Genomic DNA, 26,800 nt, shown 5'->3' on the forward strand with positions numbered 1-26,800 from the left:
CCACAAAGTTGTTGCAACTGGCCACTGATGACTTAGGAGCCGAGGTGGTAGAGGGGTTAGTAATCTTTGCAATGACCTCGAACAGACACTTCGGTCTGTTCTTTTCTGAATTCACGAGGGCTCTAATATGGGAGAATTTGGCTCTGAGTATTCCGTATATGTAATGTTTTCTCACTTTGCGATGCTTAGTCAGACTCAGGTGAGATGGCGCTTGTCTCCATTCTTTCTCCCATTTTCTGACAATCTTTCTTTCTTCATAAAGCTCTTTAAAGAACCAGGGTCTGGGGGGGTTTTGGTCTGGATAGATTGAATTTCAGGGGAGCACATTTTTCGATAAGGGATTCCATGCAGGAATTTTGGTACGCGAGCCAATTAGGGAGAATGGAATCTGCTTGTGATCAGACCAGTCGAATTAATAGTGTCAAATGTCTTTAAATTGGGTGAGTTGGAGACTTATCAGATTGAGAATGGCACCTTTGAGATGTGTTGTTGGAGATCATTGGCATTGAGAAAGGAGGTAAAAGTGTCCACATAACTGTTGCCCTTGCCTCCCCAGTGGATATTGAAGTCACCAAGGAAGATATCGTTGCCAGAGCTGATGTGTTGTAAAGAGAAGAAGTCCATGCATTTCTCGATGAAGGGATTGTTTTGACCCAGTGAGTGGTAAATCACATTCAATCTGAGGTTGGAGGTAGTAGTTGTGGACAGTTCCACCAACATGCATTTAAAAGACTGAAAAAGAGGCGTTGGGAGGGTACAGCATCTTAGGGAGATTCACTGAATAGGTGCAAGACCTCCACGTGTCTATCTTCCCGGTCGCGGCATCAATGTAGTAGTTGGGAGGAAAAAGAAGGTCTAGAGCTTGGTTAGATGATACATTGAGAAACATTTCTGAGAGGATCAGGCTGCCAAGTTTGTGAGTCAGGATTGAGTCAGATATCTCTAGATAGTGTCGGACTGCAGACCGACAATTATGTAGCATGCAGTTAAGGGAGAAGCTGTTATCTTTCTGTCTTGGCTGTTACGGGACGGTAGTTGGGATTTGTATCAAGTTAAGAGGGATGACCATGTCCTGGGACGATGTGTGTGTGTTTGAGTGAGGTCAGAGACGATAGTGGAGATCCGGCAGGCCTCTGGGAGAAGAAAGGGTGAGGTAGTGGAATTTGAAGCTGCGTAACTGTCTTGGAGATAGAATGGGTCTTGGTTATCTAGGGATGATTGAGTCTGTTTGGGTCTGGGTCTGTCTGGGCGGCTGTCTTCCGGTATGCTGGAGGGGATGGGGGGTCCACAAGAGGTGATGAGGGTAGCAGTGACGAGATGACAGAGAGTCACTTAGAAGGAAAAGAGCCAATGCGAGCATGTCTATTCTTGGAGAGAGGTGCGAGAATGGTGAAAGGATCTTGTTGAACAGAGGACAGTTATGTTCAGCAATTGTGGGAGGAATGGGGTGGGCTGTCAGTGACAGACTGAGGGGTTGAGGTACATGTAGGGGAAGGCACTGGTTGTTGGTATCTGGTGTTGGGAGATGTTAAGGCAGAAGGTGGAGAAGGTAGGGAGGAAGGGGGAGAAATATGGGCCGGCAGAGGGGATAAAACAGGGTGGCAGTGGCAACCGGTTTGGGAGATAATGACTTGTGTGAGGAAGGAGGGGAATGGTGTGGGGATGGTCTGTGAGGGGGATGTTCAAGGTCTGATATTGGCGATGAGCTATGGGATGTGGGAGGCCTATTGGATTGTTGGAGAATCCGAGGTGAGAGGTGCTGTCTGGGTGGACAGACAGGGAGGCAGATAGGGTGAGGGTGTTATGGATGGACAGAGAGGGGAAGCGTCAAGGATCGTCGGAGGGCCTGAGGGTGAGAAAAATTAAGTCGATAATGTCCAGGATTATATTGTTGGCTTGAAACATGGTTTTCCCATTGTTGTAAATGGATGTAGAAAAGTTGCCTGTTAGGGTAAAGGGGGAAGAGCATTTGAGTTTGCGTCCAAAGCGGATGCTGGTGAGAGATAAAGATGGGAGAAAATTGAGTAAGGACCTGATCCATAAATTACAGTTTTGAGGGAGCCTTTGTGTTGGCAATGGTATTGGTATTGGTCTGCAAAGAGGGTCTCCGGGAAGTTCCTCAAGGTTCTGTGATTCAGGTGTTTCATTGCATGTTTGGACAGATTTGGGGGCATTTGATTTTGAAAGCACTGGAGCCAGATCTAGAAAGGGGCAATGGGGGGGGGAGGCTGGTGTCAATAGGCTTTGTCTTCATGTTGGAGGCTAATGCCACTTGGGAGGTAGTAGTGATGGAGCAAGGTCTTGAGTAAAAAGAGACTTGCTCTGAAGCAATGCACTCGTTTAACTCACTAACAAGTTATTAATAAAGTTTTGTGAAAACGAATACGCATTACATAAACACGTGGGAAAGTGAAGCTTGCGTATGCATGTATTAACGTGAATAACATTGAAGTAGGACTAATACCGCTTTAAAATGGGAATTTTTTTTGCACATGCGTCAACTACATCTACGGAGAATGACGATGTAATGCTTGGAGGGAAAATCTTGCGCATGAGCAGAAGCTTCTAAAATGGAGTCTTGAAGGCTTGCGTGCATGGCACCTGCTTATCTGAAATAAAAACAAGCTATTTTACTAATGCTAATGCGGGGAAACGTATTAATAAATAAAATGGGATGGAATAGAGGTGGGTGGTATACAGTGCAAACACTTTATTTGAGAAATTAACATTTGTCTTCTGACTTTTGTCATTAGTGCGTATTGGGGACTTTCTCGTATAACTTAACAGAACCGAGTGACGCAATGTCCGCGCGTACTTCTTGGAGAGGAAGCCATGAGAGAATGACAGTGCATTTTGAATGGGAGCCAAGGACAAGAAAACATCCGTGGGAACAAGACCATGCAGAGTTCAACTGTGAAGAGTTGTATTCATAAATAAAGTTTAAATGTTGCAAAGGCGATACAATTAGTATATAGGAATGTAATTTATGAATAAAAAGTAAGAGGATGGGTTTGCGAACAATGACTGAACTGTTTTTTTCGACATGTCAGAATGGTGTGATGAAGATCCCCCCTGGCCTGTCCAATCAACTCTCGTATTTTCCCGATATTGAAACTATAGTGGGTGGGACAAGGAGAAATGAAAGGTATAATTAAGAGAGCTTTAGTTAGTTAGTCAGATCAGAGAGTGCTGGACCGGAGCAGAGCAGTGCGGGAGTGTGCTGGAGGGACCAGAGCAAAGCGGAGCAGATGCCTAGGCAGGTGGAGGGAGCTGATTGCAGAACCTGAAGCAGAACTTTCTATCCTGATCCAATTGGGTTAGATCTGAAGATTGCGGAAGAAACTCGAGGAGGAAGAGAGCGTCAGAGAGTGGTGCGGCGCAACCGTCAGTATCTTAGAGAGGTCCACTCTCCTGTCCTGATTCCTGTCCTGAAGCCTTTGTCTCCTGACCTATCTGAGGGGACCCCTCCCAGCCCTTTGGCCAGGGGGTTGGTCTTCCACACCATTTTTGGTATATATAATTTTCCATTATTTGCTAGTGTTCTTTATCTTGTCTTTCTATCCTCTCTCATTAAGAATTGATTGTTGCATGAGTCCGAAGCAAATTGCATTGTGTTTGTTAAATTGATTTTTCTCTCCAATGGATGTTGGTGACTGCACTGTATTGAGGTTGTTCACATGCACCTGAAATTTTAGATAAAGATTTTAAACTTTCCAGAGTCTGTGGTTATTTTACTTTGAAGTACATAAAAGTTAGATTTATTTTATGTGTCACCATCAACTAGTTCAACTATCGACCAAAGGAAATAACTTTTTGATCTGTGAAGGGTTAGTTATAGATGAACGGAGATATTGAATAAATTAATCCTATCAGTTTGTGAAAATGATAAACTTGACCCCAGGGGTTTACGCACTATGCGTTTATGGGCCCAGGTGAGTATATGGTAGTGGAATATATGTTGTTGTTGAACCGCTGGATCAGTTTTCTGGTAGCAGAGCTATGGTTATTATTGACTAGTTTGGTTATAAATATTGATTATTTATTTATGGTTAACATAAGAGTTAGTGTCTTGTTTTATGTCGTCTAGAAGCACAGGTACAGAGGCTACCTGGAAATCCCGGGAATGGAATTTGAATAGAGGGTGGTAAGAGAAGCCACACTGCAGAAGGTTACTCGTCTGTTGTCATAATACTGAGAAGCTATGCAGGGCTGGCAGTGTTATATTAGGGACTATATCATATAAAAGTAGGGTGCGAGTGATTGTAGAGGGTTCGCTGGTGAAATTTGGCCTTATTTTCCAAAAGGGGTATCACTGAAGTAGTAAGAGGTTCTCCCGAGCTTGACTGAAGGGTAAACAGGGGTTTTTACTCGTAGTTAAAAGAAGTCATTCTTTACTCCGGAATAAGTTGAAAATCTACCCTTTGTTAGTGGAGCAGACAGAGTAATGCTGTTTTTATGTTGTTACTAATAGATTTTTAATAGGAAAAGTTAAAGAAATACGTTTTCATATTACCTTGTGAATGGAGGGTCAGTCGCAGGAGCTATACTGGCGTCACAAAGAGTTGCGCTGGGATTGGTTGAAGCAGCTGGCGTGAGAAGGGAGCAGATTGTAAAGAGAGGGTCAGCAGTGAGGAGCAATACTGATGTCACAAAAAGGCCACGCTAGCATTGGTCAGATGACAAGCGCAAGTCTGAGTTCTGATTGGTTGGTAGATAGAAGCAGTGCAAGGATTGGTTGAGGAAAAAACTGTATGTTGAGTCCTGATTTGACTGCTGGTGTGAGTCGTGCTGACAGAGGACGAGACGTAGGTAATAGAGTTTGAAGGTATATGGAAGATTCTTTCTTATATCTTCCGTCTAGAATGTTTGGAGAAAGAAAGAAAATGACGCTAATAAAACAAATCAAGAATTTCTTTAAGAAAGACAAGCCTGTGATGACTAGAGAGGGAATTCCTATTCCACCACCGAAAAAGCCTGCTTCATTTATGATGATGGAAAGGGGATATCATACTTCTGTATGGTTAGAGAATTGGGTGGAGTACACGAAAGGTGATGGTGTTTTGGCTTTTCCAGATCATGACACATTTAATGTAAGGATACTTCAGAATTTGAGAAATCGAACGAATGAGTTAGAACCAAATCCTAGGTTGACACAATATGAGGCTTTAGAAGAATGGGAGATTGAGGCATTAGAACTAGAGAAATTCAGAAGTGGTTGGAGATTCAGGCGGTTTCTGCCTAAATATCCGTATGAATCACGTGGAGATCAAATGAAGCGATGGCGAAGAGCTGTAGTAACAGAGGGTTTGTATCCAGTGTTGATGGCTGAAAAGCAGTCGTGAAGCAAGTGTAAAGAAAAAACGAAACACATGAATGTGACAGGATATGGCGAATCAAATGATGAACTGTTGGAAGATATTTTAATTAAAAACCCTCCACTGTATCAAGAAGAACCTAGTAGGGTTACCCAAAGTGCACCAGTGATAGGAACACCATTAGTTCCACTGATTCTGCATGATACATCAGTCAATAGGGTGTTAAAAGATAATGAGAGAGAAGCTTTGAACTCACTAGAGAAGAAATAGTTCAGAAAATAATCCAGTTGAATTTAAATGCCGAAGCCTTGACAGTGCCAGTGACCATTGGTCCCGTTATCCTATTATATGGAGATAAAAAGAGTTGCCCAAAACATCGCGCTGTGACAATTCCTTTCAGGCTAGTGAGAGTGCTTCAGTCATTTCATTAATGGATCTCCCAATTATGGAACCCTTAGCTGAAACTCCAATGAGAGTTTCACCTGCAAATTTGAAAGCAATTGGGTCTGCAGTTCCTACAGGAACAGGAGGCTCAACAGTGGTTACTCCTGAGGATTTAGAGAGATGGCCACAGGGAATAGAAAAACAAAATTCACATCCAAAGATCCTAGATATTAGCAGATTGAAAGTAGATTTGGAAGAAATGATAGCTGGTAATGTGAGCACAGAAAGATTGAACATTTATAATGATGAGGAATTATTGTTCTTATGCAAAAGCATAACCAGAAGAGCAAAGATCTTTCATGAGAAGTTAACAGAGGTTGCCTCAGAGATTGGAATAGATATAGAGATATTGAAACTATTGCAGAAACCATATCGAGTGGAGTTTACTGAAAAAGATTTAGAAAACATAAACACTTCCGGTAAAAGACTACAGATAAAAGAGTTGATGAATATTTTGAGGAAATGGGGAGACATTGACAAATTGAGGACCAGGTGGACAAGAAAGAACGAGGAAGCACAAGCGAGAGAAGCATTATCTGCATTTCCCGCGAGGGAGTCAGAAAAGATTGAGAGAGTATGTCGAATGAGAGAAGTTCCTGGTGGTATATATGTTCATGTTCCTTGGACCAGAAAAGATATTTTGTCATTTACCAATGATTTTCCTAGGTTGAGAGAAAAACCAGTGGAATGGTACAAACAGGTGGAAAGATTTGTGAGTTTCAAAGGTTTTGTTGAAGGATTTGGATGGTCTGTTTGAAATTGTGGTACCCACTGATTTATGGACGGAGTGTAAGATCACAGTTGATTGGCCGAGTGAGGAGTACGCAAGGGATTCCAAAACTGGGGCACCATCAGAAGAGGTGATGAAGAAATATCACCAAGTGATTACTTTCCTGAAGGGAAAAATCCCTCCTTAAAAAATGGATTGGGTAAAAATAGACAGAATAACTCAGGAGCCGAAAGAGTCTGTGCATGTGTATTATGAGAGGTTACTACAGGTGTTCAAGCAGTATATTGGATTTAAAAACATTAGTGATAAGGATATGAGCCATTTTGTATATCGGTTTGTGTATGGTCTGAAACCAGAGATTAGTCAGAGGATTCAGCAGCACATATTGTGCTGGCAGAGTAAGACAATAGATGAAATATTGAAACATGCAAAATACTGTAGCGGCGACTTTGAAGCAAAACACAGAAAGTTAAAAGAGAAAATGGTGTCGGCACAGGTGAAGTTGGCAGAGCAGCAGGAAATAAATTTAATTTCTCAAACTGATAATCAGACAAAAGGGCAGAGTCAGAGTGAACAAGGGTCGAATAGTGGTAAATGAAAAGGACGAATGAGTAGAGAGGAAGCAAAGAAGAATTTTCCTTGTCATGCGTACTGAAAGCATGGACATTGGATGAACAAGTGTAAAATTGTCCAGAATAATAATGGGGCAAATCAAAATTTAAATCCGCAGATGCAAAATGAAGTGGTTGTGAACCAGGAACAGCAGCAGCAGATAGTTACTCCACAGTATCAGGTGCCACAAGCTCCTATGCCAAACCATGTGAACATTCAAAAATACAGTGCGAACACCGGAGTTCACGGAGAAAGTGGTAAGAATACCTCTATGGTTTCACAATATTTGTTACAGAATGATGAGGATGACTCAGACTGTTTGCAATGACGGTGCTTGAGGGGGGAGGAGAAGGAGTGCGTGTTGGTGCATCCTTGCCGGTAGATCAGACAGGTCTATTTATAGATGGGAAAGTGGAAGGTAGTGATATCCCTTTTCTATTGCACACTGGTGCTACCCGGTCTACTGTGCGAGCAGCAGACATCCCAAACCTACCCCTCTCGGGATAAACTATCCAAATTGTAGGCGTCTCAAACAAACAGATTAGAACACCAGTTACAAAACCAATGGAAGTACATACTGGACATTTTAAAGACATGCATCGGTTTGTGGTATGCGATTCAAGCCCAGTGAATTTACTAGGAAGAGACCTATTGTGCAAGATGAACTGCACAATTTACTGTACTCCGGAAGGTGTTGCTTTCCAAACACCTGATGAGGATGTTGTCTATAAAATGAAATGATGCTAGCTAAGCGAGGTACGGAAGTGGATGAGATGTTTTCATTACTGACTGAAAGTGAATTGCCTGAAGAATTGAAAACCACAGTGAGCCCAGAGGTGTGAGACTTTTCGGGAAAAGATATAGGGCTAAAGACAAATGTAGATCCAGTGAAAATAGTAGTGAAAGAAGGTGTAGTTTATCCAAATACACAACTGTGCAAAATGAGTCAAGAAGTAAAAGCAGGAGTTGCTCCAGTAATTGACCATATGATTGAGCAAGGAATTCTGAAAGAAAAATGGGTAGTCCTTGCAATTCACCAATTATGGGATTTAAAAAGCCTAGTGGTAAGTACAGGATAGTGCAGGATTTGAGAAAAATTAATAGAATTGTAGTGCCTTGTTGCCCAGTGGTGCCAAATACAGCAGTGATCCTTTATCAGATACCCTGGAATGCAAGTTGGTACACAGTAATTGATTTGTGTAAGGCATTGTTTTCCATTCCTTTGCACCCAGACAACCAGTATCTCTTTGCCTTCTGGATTGGAGATCGTGTCTTGGCATGGTGCCGAGTTCCTCAAGGGTACACAGAGATTCCTTCGATTTTCAATCAAATCCTGAAAAGTGTCTAGAGTCACTTGTTATGCCCGGGAATTCAGTTCTGGTTCAGTACATTGATGACCTATTGGTGGCATGAAAGGCACGAGAGATTGTGTCACTGACACAATTGCATTACTGAACCATTTGGCCGAAGGAGGACACAAGGTGTCTCCAGAGAAATTGCAGTTTTGTCAACAAGAAGTTAAATATTTAGGGCATAAAATAGAAAGAGGAGTTAGAAAAGTGACCCCAGAAAGAATAAAAATAATCAGACAAATGCAATTATCTCAGACACAGAAGGAGATGAGAATGTTTCTGGGAGTGGTTGGGTATTGTAGACAATGGATAAATGGATTTTCCATGCTGGAAAACCATTGATACAATTGACACGGAAAAGAGCAAAAGATCCAATTGATCGGAATGATGAATGTTTGGAAGCATTTGTAAAATTGCAAAATTGCCTGTGTGAAGTGCCTTCTTTGGGAATGCCAGACTATTCAAAAGAATTTGCACTGTTTTGCTGTGAAAGAGAGAGTTGTGCACTGTCAGTTTTGACCCAGAGGCATGGATTGAGCCAATGTCCAATGACTTATTTCTCTGCCACTTTGGATCCAGTGGCTTCAACCTTACATGGCTGCTTAAAAGCAGTAGTGTTTACCAGTATGAGTCTGTAGCAAAGTGAATCAATTTTGATGGGACATCCTGTTAAGGTTTATGTGCCACACTCAGTTGAGATTCTTTTAACAAGAACTCGAACACAGCACCTCACTCCTAGTCGGATGACTAAGTATGAAAGAGTGATTTTGGGAGCAGAAAATGTGACAGTGATAAGATGCACAATGATGAATCCTGCCACATTATTACCAGACCTGTGTTGTGCAGAAGTGAAAGATGAAGCTGATCATGATTGTTTGGATTTGACTGAGATGTGTACTAAGCCCCACCCAGACATAAAAGAAGTACCCTTGACTGAATCAGATCATGTGTTGTTTGCGGATGGGTCATATGCTGTATGTAAGATATCAGGGGTCAGTGAAGCATCCTGTTTCCAAGGAGTGAAGTGTGCACAAGTAGCTGAATTGGTGGCCTTAACAAAGGCATACAAAATTGGTACAAATTGGAGAATAACCATATTTACGTACAGTCAATATGGTTTTGGGGTTGTGCACGACTTTGGCCAGCTCTGGACGCAGAGGGGATTTCTGACTTCTTCAGGATCTCCTATTAGAAATAGCAAAAATGTAAAAGAGTTGTTGGAAGCATTACAATTGCCAAAAGAAGTAACAGTGGTCAAATGTGCTGCACATCAGTCAGGAAATGACTATGTGACGGCAGGTGACAGATATGCCGACCAGATTGCCCAATATTGTGCAAGAAATAAAATGTCAATCAACAAGAAAATGGAAAGAGATGAAACCAGCTGCTAACTTATGTTCTTCTCAGCATTAGAAACATGGGATGAGGTCAGACAGTTGCAGTAAGAAGTTGAGGAGAAAGAAAAATAAATCTGGATAAGGTCAGTTTGAACAAAAAGGACAGAAGATGAAGTGTGAGTGTAAATGACAGACCAGTCATGCCAGACTGTTTGCTCTCTCAAATGGCAAGGGTATATCATGGAACAACACACATTGATAGGGACGCAATGATCAGACTTTTCAGACAAAATTGGTATAACCCAAAGTTTAGGGTAGTCGCAGAGAGCCCTTGCCAACGATGCCTAATCTGTCAGCAGCAAAATCCAGGCAGAAAGACAGTGGTTAGTTGGGGAACAATTGGAAAGGCAGAGGGACCATTCACCAGGCTGCAGTTCGATTTCATTGAGTTGCCTCCAAGCAACGGAATGAAGTATATCCTTGTCATAGAGTGCTTGTTCTCGAGATGGGTAGAGTCATACCCCACTAGAAGAAATGACAGTCTGACAGTTGCTAAATTACTGTTGTGAGAATTGATACAGCGGTTCGGTTTTCCAGCCACTTTGGAATCAGATAGAGGACCTCATTTTAATAATGAAATAATCTGATTAATCTGTTCTGCATTTAACATTGAACAGAAACTGCACTGTGCTTATCGCCCAGAGGCCTCTGGAGTGGTTGAACAGCTTAACGGCACAATCAAGTCAAGATTAGAGAAAGCGTGTGCATCCACAATGCTAAAATGGCCAGATGCATTGCCCCTTGTACTGATGGGTCTTAGAAGCATTCCTGACAGAAAAACAGGATTGAGTCCTCATGAGAAAATCATGGGAAGGGCAATGAGACAAGCATTTATTCCTGGAAATAAATTGATGAATATAACTGATGATCTGGCATTGGACGATTGCAAAGGTTTGGCTGATCTGGTGCGTTCTGTCTCTCATCAGGCTGGAGAAGATGCTGTTGCAAGACAGCCAAGTCAAGCACATGATATGAATCCTGGAGACTGGGTATTAGTGAAGAAACATGCCAGGAAATTGTGTCTAGCACCCAGGTGGGATAAACCACGTCAAGTCATACTGGTCACTACCACAGCAGTGAAGTGTGCAGGTTTACCCAATTGGATTAATGCTAGTCATACCAGAAAGGTACGAAGCCCACCTGAACAACAAGAGCAGCAAATGACTGAACAAACTGAAACGTCAGAAGCTGAAGGTAGTGAAGTCGAAGAATCTAGAGTGACAGATTCCGACAGGCAAATAGATGAAGAGCAACCTAGTACAAGTCAGGAAGGGTGGATACCAGTGATTGAGATACCTGAAGTTGTTAGCAAAACAAGAAGAAGAAATAATATAGGGAGACAAGGAATTAGAAAGGAAAAGACAGGGAAAGAAGAACACACTCAGGTAGAGGTGAACAAAGCTACCCAGAAACCTGAGCAGTCCCAGATAGAAGAAGAAGTTCAGGCAGAAGAAGAAAAAATTATAATAAGACCTGAACAGGACCAGATAGAAGTAGAAGAACAGGTTCAGGTGAAAGAAGATATTACAACAATAGGACCTGAACAGCTACAGGTAGAAGAAGATCAAAATACAGAAGATACAGAACAAAGACAGTTGGAAAGTGAGGAAGAACAAGAGCAGATTGTGCCCAGACAAAGTGAAAATAAAAGAACCTTAGAAAAAGACGGAGAAGGTGAAAGTGCAGTTCAGGTCTAAAGAGTCAGAAAGGGTGATAATTGGCCAAGTGGAGTAAAAAGATTAAAACTTTTCCTAAGAAAGTCAGAGAAGGAACCAGAGCAAGTAAATGAGGTTTCAAGCAAAACTGAACCTAAACAGCCAATAGTAAAGTTCACACGAAGAAGCCCGAGACTGAGAGTTCTGAATAGAAAATACAAGGCCCCTGAGTGGACCTACATCATGCTAGTGGAATTAGAAAATGTAGATTTACGTGAAGAATCAGAGAGTCTGTGTTGCCCAGACTGATGAAAGCAAATTAAAACCACCATAAACAAAATAAACCATATTCTTCCCTTTAGAAGAAAAGTCAAATAAAGAAAGAAAATAATATTTTCTTTAGATTATAGAATGGCAGAAGTTAAAGTCACTGGACAACTGAAACAAAGTTTTAAAAGAAGATGTCTTTAAGTTTCCTTATGTTGTATTTAAATACTAATATTAGTATGGTTATTTCTAACTGTGGTGGTAAGTTTATTAATGGTAGCGAATAACAGGAATAATACAGTTACGAATGAAAGAGTAGATACGATTACAAAAAGAACTAAAACAAGATTAGAACAAGTAGGTGAATCTATGTATCTTCATGATGAATTGAGTAATGATTCGTCTTTAAATGTGTTTACTAAATTGTTGTTTCAGTACGTTGATACAATCGATATTAGTGATTGTTATGTCTGTATGAAATTACCTTTGTTCGTATCAGAAGGAGTTACTTACCACCATATACCTTTAACATATGGTGTGTCATGTAGTGTTCTATCAAGCTTGTTTATGTAACCGGAAAGCTGCAGTATTTTTACTCAAACCTAGATTTAGTGTTTTCAGAACTACCCGTTCGAAAGAATATGATTTCAATACTTAGCAGTAAGGATGCACAGTTCATGGGCGAGTTCTTCTTAACAATGAGCCCAATAGACATAGCACAGGCACACAAGAATAACCTAACATGTATATTGCGTGAAGAAGAGAAAGAGTTTTTAAATTTAGTTGAAGAAAGGAGACAGGATTTAACAAAGGAAGCTGCTGAACAGAAATCCCATGTACCTCCATGGGCTGGGAAAGAAGGAGATTATGCAAAGGGCAAGGCTGATGCTGCGATGTCCCTAGACTTTGTGAAGAAGGGAAAATTCTGCCTCCATAGGTTGAAGACTGAGTATAATAACATTTTCATTGGTTCCAGTGAGTGTGAACACAACTTCCTAATTATAGGGGATGGGGACTAAAAGGGGGAACTGATCCTGTATTTCCAGGAATATACTATGTGTGTGGGAAAAATACCTATTATAGGTTACCTGCACGGTGGTATGGTAGCTGTTACTTTGGAATAGTATTTCCAAAAATCCATCATGTGGACAGAACCAATGGAATCAATGAAATATCTAATGGACTAACACAAAGAAAAATAACTAGTTTCTTTGAAATAGTGGGTGATATATTTGGTGCATTGATCCCTCAGTTGGAGTCGTTCTGAATTCGCACAAAATTCGCAAATTGTCAACAGTAGTTGATCATCTTGCGACTGATACTGCTGGAGGATTCTTGATGATTAACACAGAAATGGTTGCAATAAGGTCTATGGTTTTGCAAAATCGGTTTGCTCTTGATATTTTATTGGCAAAAGAGGGTGAAGTCTGTGGTATGTTGAAAATTCAACATTGTTGCACTTACATTCCTGACAAAAGTAAGGAAATTAAAGGGTATATTAAGAATATTACAAGGATTCATGAAGATTTGACCCAACTGAAGGTTGACGGTGTATGGGAAAGACTAATAAAGAGCATCTCTTCTATAGGGAAATGGTTTTCTGATTTTGGAAAGAGTCTACTAGGTCAAATAATACTACCAGTAGTTGTAATACTGCCAATAGTGCTAATAATAATGATCACATGAAAATGTTGCAGGAACAAGGGAAAAAGAAGATTCCATGCAGAAATAGATGGGAAAGCAAAGAAAAGGAAGAGAGAAATTGAAGAAATCCAATTAGAAGAGATAAAAGGAAAGCTATAAAAAAAGAATGAAAGAATTAGAAAGAAAAGAAGTAATTGATGAAATTCTGAGGGATGAAGAGGAAAACTGAGAATTGCTGAAGTTGGCATCTGGGAAGGGATGGGTAATTTAGTGATGGCTCAAAATGCCATCAGAGAGGGGATTGATGGAGCATTGTCTCGAGGAAAAAGAGACTTGCTAGAAAGCAATCCACTCGTTTAACTCACTAACAAGTTATTAATAAAGTTTGGTGAAAAATTATGCGCATTACATAAACATGTGTGTTGGAAACCGGGCAACCGGGTTAGCAGTCACCAGGTTCCCAGCACAATGGGTAGCTTGGCTCGAGCGGTTGGGGTACAGGCACCGTGTTAAGCGTACGTCACACCCTTACAATAACCATGCGTTCATCCGTTCCAAAAACGACACTACACCGTAAAAATTATGAAAGAAAGTAGTTTGTCTTTATCTTTTTCTCTTAGTTGCAGGTTTCATAAAATAAATACAATACAATACAATAAGACTTTTCCTGGAATTAGCAGGTCAAATAAATAATACCACAGTGGGGTTTCAATAAATAGGATCAGGTCATAAATAAGCAAGGAATAAATAAGGGTGCAATAAATACAGAGGGCAACTAAATACTGTCAGACAATAAATACAACACCTTCAATAAATAATATAAGCAATCAATAACAATTGCAAATCAGATCACATTTATGAGGTAGTCTGGTTTCACTATGCCCAAGTACGGCTTGTGGTCATTTGGATGACATGGGGGGTGTCCCACCTAGATTGGTCAAGGCTGGGCCTGAACTGAGGTAGAATAAGGGTAACCTATGGATCTGGCTCCCCCACAATACACAACCCCTCACAGAGGTCACTACACCAGTCTCAGTTCACCCCTGGCACTCCCAGGCTGTTTCTAACACCCCTCTAGCCCCTAGAATGGTCTTTTAGGGCTCCACAGGGCTTCAGATGCCCTTTCTACCACTTACTGCCCTTTTCACGATGGTCGGCTCCGCTCGGCGCCGGTTCGATGTCGCTGGGCGGCCTTGGCTCGATGTCGTGTCGATCGGCTTTACCTGACGCCGGGTCGGTGTTGTGAGGCGGCTCCGGATCGATGTCGCTGGGCGGCCTTGGCTCGATGTCATGTTCCGGCGTCACAGGGTCACGGTCTCCCCGCTTCCGGGTGTCTCCGGAGTGCAACCTCCACTCCCGACCTCCGTCGGCTCCACCACGGGTTCCGGCGACTCCGGAGTGCGATCTCCACTCCCGACCTCCTGCGCGCTTCACCTCGACCTCAGGCGACTCCGGAGTGCGATCTCCACTCCCGACCTCCTGCGAGCTTCACCTTGGTTTCCGGCGACTCCGGAGGGCGGACTTCACTCCCCCGTCGACGCCTCACCTCGACCTCAGGTGACTTCCTACTCGACCTCCGGTGACTCTCCACGACCTCCGTCGGCGCCCTCTCTCGACCTCTGGCGGCTCCGGGTACGACGTCTGCTTTCTGTCAGCGCCGCTTCTCCACCTCGGGCTCCAGGTCTCCAGGCTTCTCGACGTCAGGACTCCAGGAGGACACTGCTGTACAGGTCAGGAACTTGCTGGTCTCCTCCTTTAAGGCCTCTTCACAATATTTAGGTCCTTAAAATGGTTTTTCTGGTCTTGGTCCCACACAGGCTCTAGGCTGGGCTTGGTCAGTAGGGACTAGCATCAAGGGTGGGTTTCTGGACCCCACTCCAAGCACTGGTTTCCACCCCTGCTGCCTCACTCCGACCACCTTCTGCACTGGTCCTCTCTCCTCTCTAGTCAGATGCCAACTGCCACACTGAGATGGCCTCCCAACATTCTAAACCGCCTCCAACTGTCACAGGGTTCCAGAATGTTGCAGAAGGTTCTAGAAATCTCCAGTGGGTTCTGATGATGTCACAGGTGGCCACCATTTTGTGTCACAGGCCCTCAGACAGAAGTTCCAGGGGTAGGGAAAATGGCTCCCTGACCCTGCATCAACACTAAAAAGTCTGGTGGTTCCCAAAAAGGAAAAATTCATAACAGGGTTTGAGGCAAAAGTGGGACAAAATAAATAATGATGAGGAGGGACCACCCAAAGGGCTGACAGGTCTAACAATGTGGTAAAGTGAAGCCTGCGTATGCATGTATCAACGTCCTGAAGCCTTGTCACCTGACCTATCTGAGGGGACCCCTACCAGCCTTTTGGCCAGGGGGTTGGTCATCCACACCATTTTTGGTATATATAATTTTCCATTATTTGCTAATTTTCTTCATCTTGTCTTTCTATCCTCTCTCATTAAGCATTGATTGTTGCATGAGTCCGAAGCAAATTGCATTGTGTTTGCTAAATTGAATTTTCTCTCCAATGGATGTTGGTGACTGCACTGTATTGAGATTGTTCACATTCACCTGACATTTTAGATAAATATTTTATACTTTCCAGAGTCTGTGGTTATTTAACTTCGAAGTACATAAAAGTTAGATTTATGTTATATGTCACCATCAACTAGTTCAACTTATGGTCGGTCCATTGACCAGAGGAAAGAACTTTTGATCTGTGAAGGGTTATTTATAGATGAACTGAGGTATTGAATAAACTAATCCTAACAGTTTGTGAAAATTATAAACTTGACCCCAGGGGTTTACGCACTGTGCGTTTATGGGCCCAGGTGAGTATATGCTAGCGGAGTATATGTTGTTGTTGAACCGCTGGATCAGTAGGCGTGACCTAGGTAACCATTGCTAGGGTACAGATATTCATCATCTGGTCATCCACAACCTTGCGAGGCTCACTGTGTTCTCAAAGACTCGAAGGAGACCTCATTAAATAATATTTGGAAAGCGAGGTAGAGGAACTTGGATTAGGAACCCAAAGTCAATGATATGATAAGCTGGTGGCGTTGGACAGTTCTCTAAGGTTAAAAGAGCTTGTTTTGTTGGAGATCTGGTGCCAGACCAGATTGTAGCATTGCAGGACCCCAAGCGAACAATGGCAGGTTTAAATAAGGTTGTTGTGGGCAGTATGCTTCCAAGGGGTATCCGCCTGACAATTGAAATCTTTTGTGTTGGCTTTCTGTGGTTTGAGGCGGGCTAGTGACCGGTCCTGCCAAAGCTGCATAGAAGTCCTGGTCCTTCCCAGTATCGTCTGCCAGCTGTAATAACATTGCATCTTCCTCGTGGCAGCAGCTGAAACCTACACTGTGGCAGTAGCCCAGGGCAGCAGTGTGGGTGGCCAGGTAGATGGCCCGTTGCATCGACTGATAATTTAATTTGGGGGCATGGAGTTGCTGGAGAAGCAGGCTGGAATGGCCTTGTTGAGCGATTAGAGGACTAGTGGTGCTGTGTTATGGTCGGGCAAGGCGTCCCTCATAACATCCAATATCGAGGTCTGACTGGTTGATGCTGACCAGGCTGGAGGCACTGACAAATCGAGGTATGCGCCCCCTTGCAAGAAGCACAAGCGACAGCTGAGTCATAAGTAGGAGAACCATTCAGAGGAGCCCAGTGATCTAGAGGGGGATGTATAAGGTAGCTTTTCTCCAGGCAGTGTTTTGTTAATGAAGATGTGGCTCAGAGCACTAAGTAGAGGTTGTTTTTGACTGGATCCTGCCCAACACAAGATGTCTGATGTTCTGGAAGCTTGAGTGTATTGTGGAAGAGGAGCCTAGGTTCAGATTGGTTCTCTTTCTATTGCTGTTGTGGGATGGAAGCCAAAGAGGTCAAGGCGGGACTACATCGTCTTCATTAATCTGGTTGGGGAAATGGGAGACTCCCGGGACTGGGGGCTCCTTTTTCCCTGTCAGTGTGAGTTGGGTGGGTCCCTTGGGCACATGGAGGGACACAGAAGGACCTCAAAATGGCAGCCCTGGTTTCACTGGTGATCTGGTGATCGCGGGAGAAGAGGTAGCAGGGCAAAGAGGCAGTGTGCTTTCTTCGAGAATAGGAAGCATTAGAGCTGAGGAGGCAAGAATTGGAGGGTTTTTGTAAGGGACCTGAGAGTTAGACCGATTTATCCGAGCTCAGTGTCGGTTGCCAATTTTCCATTGAGTAAATGACTCTCTTCTTTGGGCCTCACGTCACAGGCACAAGCAGCATTTTCAGATTCCCCGCTGCTGCGTGTAGAAGGCGAAGGAGCGACCGCACCTCCACGATGGAGTCTGTAGGTGTGCCTCCAATGAGGTACTTCAAATTAGTGCCCAGGCGCAGCAAACCCGCCATCACTCCCAGGCGTGCCTAGATGAATATATCATGTCTAGAGTGGGTCAGCAGCTCGGCGGCCATCGTCGCTGGGGGCTGTGATTCCGACATATCTGGCCCAGAGGGGAGTCAGTGGATTGGTGGTTGTCTTTGGCTTAGGCTGTAGCTCTGGCGTGGAAGCACAGAGTGCCACTACTGTCCTGCGGCAGCCATCAGTTTGGCATCCACCTCGGTCTGGCAAAGATTTCAGCATGGCTGTGATCTTGGTTCTGGTACTCCGATTGCTGCATTGGTACATCCATCCATCATTTCTTCGGTTGCCCTCTGTCCTAGTGAGGCAGGAGTAGCGTGCTTGTTAGTCGTTTTTATTTTTGCTTTTTTGGTTTCTTGTTCAGTTTCTTGGCATATTTTTGTTCTTGTTGTTCGCTAGAGTCGATTTCCCAGGGATGCCCAGGATTTGCACAGATTGTGATCCAGTCCCTTAGGAGCATGGCGGTGATGCTCCTTCTCAGTCGGCCCTCTTTCCACCCAGGGAAGTGAAGAAGGCCTGAAGTTACACTGTGGGATGTGAAGGAGGCCTAAAGTTATACCATGGAAAGTGACGGAGGCCTGAATTTACACCATACATTATGAATGAGGCCTAAAGTCCCACAGTGTGAAACGAAGGAGGCTTGGCACTACACCCTAGGCTGTAAAGGAGGCCTGAAGTTACACTGTTGGATGTGAAGGAGGCCTGAAGTTAAATCATGGGAAGTGAAGGGGGCCTGAAGTTACACCTTAGGCTGTGAAAAAGGAGTGAAGTCCCACATTGTGAAATGAGGGAGCGTTGACATTACACTTTAGGCTGGAAAGGAGGCCTGAAGGTACACTATGGAATGTGAAGGAGGTCGGAAGTTAGAACATGTGATGTGAAGTTGACCTGAATTTACACCATGTGTGATGAAGAATGCCTAAAGTTGTATCATGTGATGTAAACATTACACCTTAGGCTGGAAAGGAGGCCTGCAGTTACACCATGGGATGTGAAGGAAAAAAGCTACTTACCTGTAACCTTACTTCTCCATTATGGTGTCTCCTTTGGAGTTCTAACCATAATCAGCCTCTCAGGCCCCAGATACTCTTAGCCCCCTGTTCATAGAATTAACCCCTTACAGTGAAGGAAGTTGCGCTTCTCCCTGACACCTTCTTGAACACCCCTTAGTGCTCCTTATATCTACAATTTGTGGTTGATGCTGTTCCTATTATGGTGACAAGGCTTAACCTCAGCTGTCAGGGACTGGCAGCCTCCAGAGAGAGCAGTAAGGATCATCGGAAGCCTTACTTTCCACAAACACACAGCGGTCATTGTAACAACTCCGAAACTTCTCTACAAGTGATACCTCTGGTCCAGCACCAGGACTTGAACCTCTTTAGCGTTGTTGTACGGTTCATACTACATCAATAATACTGTGAGTTTGGACAACATAAACATAAAAACTGTGCAAGACTGAGTCCATGCACACCATCAGGATATGTTGGCCTTCGTCCTGGCTAGCTCACAGTGCACCATCTGTACCTCTAACCTTACAAGGTACCAGATGGTATGCGCAACCGCAGAACATGACAACTCAGACTCCCTAAGGATATCATGGAAACAGATCAGTCCCTTTCGTTGGTAACTCACGCGTGCCCAAAGGGAGACAAAGGAAATACTCAGGTTGGCATTTCAATCATTTATTGAAGCGATATGAGTCTTGTGTAACATATGTGCACTGCAATGTTTAATAAATGGAAACAGAACAGAGCAATCAGCATTAGGGGAAAGGTAAAGAAGATAAACAATTCAACCATTGTGCTGTTACATTGACTATATAACTACATATATAATCATATCTACACTCCTAACTAGAGCTTCCTAACCTAGTGGGCTTAGGGGGTGTGAATCTGCCAGAATACCTTAGGGTAACTCCCCAGTTACCTTTGGTATGTTTCATCTGGGAGCCTGTTCTTGGGTAGAGTAGCCATTCATCCTTCTCAGGAAGGTAAACAGGATTAAGCGGGGCTGGAATTCTAGCATGGAGCGAACTTGGCAGTGACCACAAAATACTCCTCTGTCTAAACAAAGGATTTGTATGATTTATATAATAAACTTCACCCATGATACCATGCCGGAGCTCTAGTCAGGTCGTCATTATTGATTCTACCCTTGAAGGGTTGTCGCCAAGTGGACAACAACAAACATCAACATATTGCGCAGTGAACTTAAGGCCCTGATAATATGCCTATGAAGAAGTATAAATGTAAGCAAGTCCATTTCAGGGACTATTATACCATTAGCAAACACATGCAAATGTGTGTCAAGAGTCAACGTTCAGGAAAGATGTCAACTTTAAACGTGTCAGGACAAGAGACAGAAGGTCAGGGCACTCAGAGCCTGCTCCAGTCAGTCTGGTGTTTAGAAGTTTGGGCATGGATAGTGGTGCAAAGAGCTGGGAACGCGACCTTCCTATGTCCCCACCTATTTGGAAAAACTAAAACCACAAGGTACAGGGTAGCTCAGCACACACCTATGGTCAAAAAATACAGTTTCAAGAAATACAGTACTAGATCATATCTAATGATTGAGGAACAAGAAAAGATCTCCCAAATGAATCCAATGAGTCTTCAGAATACTGGGAAGAATATCTTTTATGTTGTTTTTCTTCAGACTTTGTTTGTTAAAAACAAAATTCTAAATTCATAGCCGACGTGGCGCGTTTCATCCCAACGGGTCTTGTTCATGGCTATAAAATACATACAAGACATACATTAATATTTATATTTACATTTGCACCTAATTTTAACACAATCACAGCAAACATTAATATATAAATTAAAGAAAGTTTTTACAAGTGACAGTGATTTTTTGGGGCTATATTTGTGCTAACAACATCTAAAAAACAAATTAACTTTTGATGTAAAAAATTGGAATTCACAACATATGCATTTCATTCATAGGGAGACATCTTATTGATAAATCTGAAACAAGGAAGTCATGAAACAGGGAGTTCATGACGTCAATAGGAGAGAAGGCATGGAGTGTCCATTACAATTCTTTGATGTATGTTTTTACATTTATCGCAACCAGATACGTTTAGAACTCAATACCCGATAGCATTGCACACCATGCTGGACTTTCCTAAATGGCGTCTGTTCTGCATATAAATAGTGCGCCCCAACAGATTGCCACAATCATAATTTTCGGTCTTCACGATCGAGCTCTATACATGAATGTGTTTTGATAGCTCACTTATTAACGGTATTTATGTTGGGTCATTCTTCTAATTCGATGCGGATGTGAGGAGCACGATTTTTTTTAATTACAACGCGATTTGAGTAATATGGTTTGTTTGAATTATTGCCGTTAGGATGCCACTTAATTTTGCACCGCACTAAACTTGCAACATTTCTTGATGCATGATTACGTTCATCGCAATCAGATACCTTTAGAATCCAATACTCGATAGCTGAATACACCACGCTGGACTCTCCAAAATGGCGTCTGTCCTGCAAATAAATAGCGCGTCACAATAGTATGTTTGAACTACTTTTTTTTCTTTCTTTATGATTGAGCCATATATATAAATGTGACTTGACAACTAACTTATTAACTTCCTTCATGACAGCTCATTCATGACCTAATCCATTCGGAACATGAGGTGTACGATTTTCCAATCACAATGTGATTCCAATGATATGGTTGAAGCACAATGCCCTGCGCTATTGTGAATAGGCCAGAAATGAGCATAAAATTATGTGATCTCACATCACACTATAGACTTATGAGATCATGCAACAGTAATGTGACGTTTCGGTTTTCGTACTTTTTTGTTTTTTGAGTATTTTTACGTTAGCTGATCTTGAGAGTTCCCACAATATTTTGTGTGTGTTGAAGGTCTTAACTGTTTTCTCCCTTATCGACTTGTCGGATAGTTTTGAATAGATATGAGACGGGAATATGCCTGTTATTTTCTTATGATATGCTTTTACAATAGAGAATTTAGCCATATCGTTTATGCTTACATTTCTATGGGCAGCTGATTCTGTATTCTTATTTTGGTTACAGATTTTGGGTGACCATATCCTTATAGCGTATCAGCACCCACAACTTACAATAGTGGTGCTCTTCTCGATAAGGTATTGTTAGAGAGGTGTGGCTCACTGGTTAGAGGTGGCAGACCCGTAAGCAGAGAATTGGCCAGGGACCAGGGTTCAATTCCCGACGCGGCAGGGTTGTGGACCAGGGTCAAAACGGACTCGATAATTCTCGCCTCGGTACCTACTCTAACCAGGAACACACTCGGCAACTCTGGGCATTAAGCTTGCCTCATCTCTACAACGGCCCCCCACAGACGCTGGGGATGCCTGGTTTCACCTTGGAGATACCCAGAAAGGGACCATCTCACAGGGATAGCCAGGACGGGTTCCCCAGCGGTCTATAGCGCCGGGACACCTCTTCGTGAGGTAGCTGTTCGCGCTTTACAAATATCAGTATTATTATTATTATTATTAGACCTGGCATCATTGGCGCGGGTCTCCCTTCCTCTCTCCTCTCCCTATCATTTATATTGTTTGGATTTAGATGTTCTGGGCGCCGTGCCACTGCTACTCCGTGCCACAGCGCGAATGCTCCCTGTATATAAACGAAGTGTATGAATAAGGATAACTATAATACCTACATCTGTGTAGCCTGTTTCAATAGTGAGTTACCCGCCATTTCCCTGTCGCTACTGCGAAACGATTCATTCTCATAGGCCAGGATGGGCCGGCTAAAGATTACTTTCTATCATCCTATCTGTCCCTAGGAACCTAATAGGAACTTCGAGTTTGGTATGTTTGTGCTCAGGACATTGAGGGGCACCTTTTGGTAAGGACAGTTTGTATGTTACATGTTTGGAAATACCTTTCCTGAAAACGTGGTAGTTTGTGGCCTAAGATTTATTGTAGGCTGTTGCGAGTATGTGTATTGGCCATCTGGTTTTGGAGCAGCGGGGCCAGCAGGGTCAGACCTGGCTGGAGAGAGAGATCGGTATTCAGAGCATGGGGAGGGGTGACTCTTTGATCCGAGCAGGGCTGTGCCTGGCAAGGTGAATGATGGCTTCACCTCCCACTGGGTGTCTGATAGCAGACCCCCTCATTCTGGAATGGCAGGATGTCGCCTCGTAAACCAAGTGCTCCCCGACCCCACCGAACTGGTTCTGACTGGAGTCAGTGACTTGTGACCTTAGAGAACAAAGACTTTTTAGGTATAAAATGCTGCGCTGGAACTTTGTCGAAACTCTGTCCGAGCGGACCGAGGAAAGGACTTGGATACTTTCACCAAGCTTGCCGAAGAAACTACCCGAGGGCCTAAATCGAGAGCGCCTCCTGCAGAAGTCTCAGGGACATTAGACTTCACCCCGCCAGCCGTCGGAATTCCTGTGCGAGGAATCCTACTTGCAGGTGAGGCCTCCATCGAGTAATCCGGAGCCTCTAGTTCTACTGTGAGGACCACGGACTGGACCTCTTTGAATCTTTTTCTAAACACGAAGCGGGCCGCTGCAGCTAAGAGAGAGCTGCTGCCCTGAGAGCCCGCCTAATTCTGAACCTTTGAAATCTTCTGCTAAAACCGAAGCAGGCCATTGCAGCTAGGGAAGAGCTGCCACCGCTGAGAGCCCACCTAGGTCTGAACCCTTGAACCTTTTGCTAACCCTGTGGGGGCCACTGCAACTAAGGGAGAGCTGCTGCCGCTGAGAGCCTGCCTAAATCTGCACCTGCAACTCTTCCGCTGGATCCGTGTGGGCTGCCGTCGCTGAGAGCCCCCCGGAACCGGCACCTCCGAGCCATTTGCTGAACCTGTGGGGACCGCTGCAACTGAGAGAGAGTTGTAGCCGCTGAGCGTCCACCGTGGTGTCAGCCGGGATGAGACCATCCTCTGTCCCATGGGCCACTGCAGCCAAGAAGAGCGCTGTAGCCGCTGAGTGCCCGCACCCTTTGCTACTTGGCATCATCATGATTTGTCCCGTGGGCTGCTGCAGCCAAGAAGAGAGCTGTAGCAGCAGAGTGCCCGCACCCTTTGCTACTTGGCATCATCGTGATTTGTCCCGTGGGCCTCTGCAGCCAAGAAGAGAGCTGTAGCCGCTGAGTGCCCGCACCCTTTGCTACTTGGCATCATCGTGATTTGTCCCGTGGGCCGCTGCAGCCAAGAAGAGAGCTGTAGCCGCTGAGTGCCCGCACCCTTTGCTACTTGGCATTATCGTGATTTGTCCCTTGGGCCGCTGCAGCCTAGAAGGGAGCTGTAGCCGCTGAGTGCCCGCACCCTTCACTACTTAGCAGCATCGTGATTTGTCCCATGGGCCACTGCAACCGAGAAGAGAGCTGTGGTCGCTGAGTGCCCATCCCCTTGGCAACCTGACATCATGAGTTGTCTCGTGGGCCGCGGCAGCCAAGAAGAGAGCTGTTGCTGCTGAGTGCCCACACCCTTTTGCTACTTTGCATCATCGTAATTAGTCTCGTGGGCTGCCGCAGCTAAGAGAGAGCTGTGGCCGCTGAGCGCCCGCACTTTTGGTAAACTTTGCATCCTTTGGATTTGTCCTGTGGGCCGCCACAGCCGAGAGAGCTGCTGCTGCTGTGCACATGCACCTTGTCCCCCCTTGTTGAGGATTGTGGCTATTGTCCTGTGGGCCGCTACAGCTAAGAGAGAGCTGCTGCCACTGTGAGCCCACCACGGAGCTGCACGACGAGAGTCATCGCCACCACCAGCCCGCCGCAGCCGCGTGCTGCTGCCGCTGAGCGCCCGCCTGTCACCGAGTGCCCAAATCATTGTGGGTGCACGCTGCGGACCTCAACCTCCAAGACTTGTGGTTGCTGGGAGTCCGCGTGTCACCAACTCCGCTTCTTTGAGAAGCTGCACGCTGTGTCCCCTTTCAACGACAGGTGTCTGATGCGCACCGGGATGCATAGGCCCCGGCTCTGAACTCAGTCAGTGTCCCGCTTTGGGTGAATATGTTATTGTCTTTTTGAGTCCCTATGGGGGGACGTGAATTGTAGTTGTTGAAACGCTTTAAAAAGTCTTTAGTTAAATTGTTGGATAAAGATATTATTTTTATATACCTACTTTAGTTGTGTACCTTTTGTGGTGTCGTTGCTGCCTTATTGCACGTGGTCATAAGCGCTTTACACACCGCCTCTGAGATAGACCTAACTGCTCGTGCTACGTTACCACAGGGTTGAGCAGGGGTTGCCAAAGAAGGTAGCCCACTTGCCCTGACTTAGGAAGAAGGGTCCCTATTTGGACAGTGGCGCCAGCCCAGGCCAACTAGAGACCCCCATTTCTAACAGGTATGTTGATCGCAATTCATGTACTGACGTGTTTAGAAGTTATGGAAGAATATGAGACTAGAATAGGTCCTTTTATACACATGTTTTTAGTAAAAAATTCATATCAGTGGTGCACTTCTTTCTCTCACTAATATATGCTTATAACAATTTATTTATGGTTTTGCTTGTAACTTTTTGAAATATGAGATTAGAATAGTTTTTTTTACATGTGCTCCCATCAGCTGTGTTCAGATTCGAAAATGGTCATTTTATAATATAGACATTTGTTATAATGCGTATGTCTATATTTTTAAATTGTAGCCGATTTGATATATTTTCCATTTTGGTTACAGATCTTGGGTGATCCATACCCGTTTGCACACGAATATCCACAATTTACAACAGTGTTGTGCTCTTGCCTTTTATCAAGGTATGTTGATTACCACCATGAACTAAACGCCACCTCCCTGGGGCTCTAAAAATTAAAATAGGGGGGTCCGTGATGGACCCCCAGCCCCGCGCTGCCATAGCAAACTGCTTTGGTTTTTGGAAGAGAGAGCAGGAAACCTGCTCTGTCTTCCAAAAACCAAGACGATTGCTTTTCCACACAGGGAGCTGCATCTTAGCAGCTCCCTGTGTGAAAAAGCAATGCCGGCTCTCGCAGGAGGCGGGGAGCTGGCGGGACCGTGTGGGGATTGGGGACCGCCCCACAGTTCCCAACGGAGAGGGCCAGCCCCGGGGGATGGGGTCCCCGGGGCTACAAGTGGCCCGGAGGGGGCCCACGTGGCACCCCTCCCCAAAATATAAATAAAAAAATAATTAAAAAACAAAGGCCGGCCCCGGGGGATGGGGTCCCCTGGGCCATAAGTGGTCTGAGGAGGAGGCAACGCAGCCCCCCTCCAAAAGAATTTTTCTATTTAAAAAAGGCCATACCCCAGGAGATGGGGTCCCTGATTAAGGCCTCGGGAGGGGGGCCACTTCCAATTTTTTTTTATTTATATTAGGATGGGGTCCCCAGGGCCAATAAATTAGGAAACGTTTTGCAGGACAGAGGAGTGAACAATATACTGCAGTATAGAAGCAGAGAGGAGTGAACAATATACTGCAGTATTGCAGGAGAGAGGAGTGAGCAATATACTGCAGTATAGAAGCAGAGAGGAGTGAACAATATACTGCAGTATTGCAGGTGAGAGGAGTGAACAATATACTACAGCAATGCAGGAGCGAGGAGTGAATAATACTGCAGTATTGCAGTAGAGCAGAGTAAAAAACATACTGAAGTATTCTAGGAGAGAGGTGTGAACAATTTACTGCAGGAGAGAGAAGTGAACAATATACTGCAGTATTGCAAGAAAGAGATGTGAACAATATACAGAAGTATTGCAGGAGAGATGAGTGAACAATGTACTACAGTATTGCAAGAAAGAGATGTGAAGAATATACTGCAGTATTGCAGGAGAGAGTGGTGAAGAATATACTGCAGTATTGCAGGAGAGAGTGGTGAAGAATATACTGCAGTTTTGCAGGAGAGAGTGGTGAAGAATATACTGCAGTATTGCAGGAGAGAGTGGTGAAGAATATACTGCAGTATTTCAGGGGAGAACAATTCTGCAGTTTTGCAGGAGATAGAAGCAAACAATATACTTCACTATTGAAGCAGAGAGGAGTAAAAAACATACTGAAGTATTCTAGGAGAGAGGAGTGAACAATATACTGCAGT

General features: G+C 44.1%; 1 long non-coding RNA gene across 3 annotated transcripts in view; it reads right to left on the reverse strand.

Moving 5' to 3' along the window:
• Positions 1–19,460: 19,460 nt before the first annotated feature.
• The window catches only part of LOC146788774 (uncharacterized), a 226,266-nt gene continuing 218,926 nt past the window's right edge, over positions 19,461–26,800 (reverse strand). For all 3 annotated transcript variants that reach the window (XR_014969979.1, XR_014969980.1, XR_014969978.1), the window contains exon 4: positions 19,461–20,525. This is a non-coding gene — a long non-coding RNA (uncharacterized LOC146788774). The remainder of the gene's footprint in view (positions 20,526–26,800) is intronic.

The sequence above is a fragment of the Triturus cristatus genome, chromosome 10 (genome assembly GCF_964204655.1).
Source record: "Triturus cristatus chromosome 10, aTriCri1.1, whole genome shotgun sequence".
NCBI lineage: Eukaryota > Metazoa > Chordata > Amphibia > Caudata > Salamandridae > Triturus > Triturus cristatus.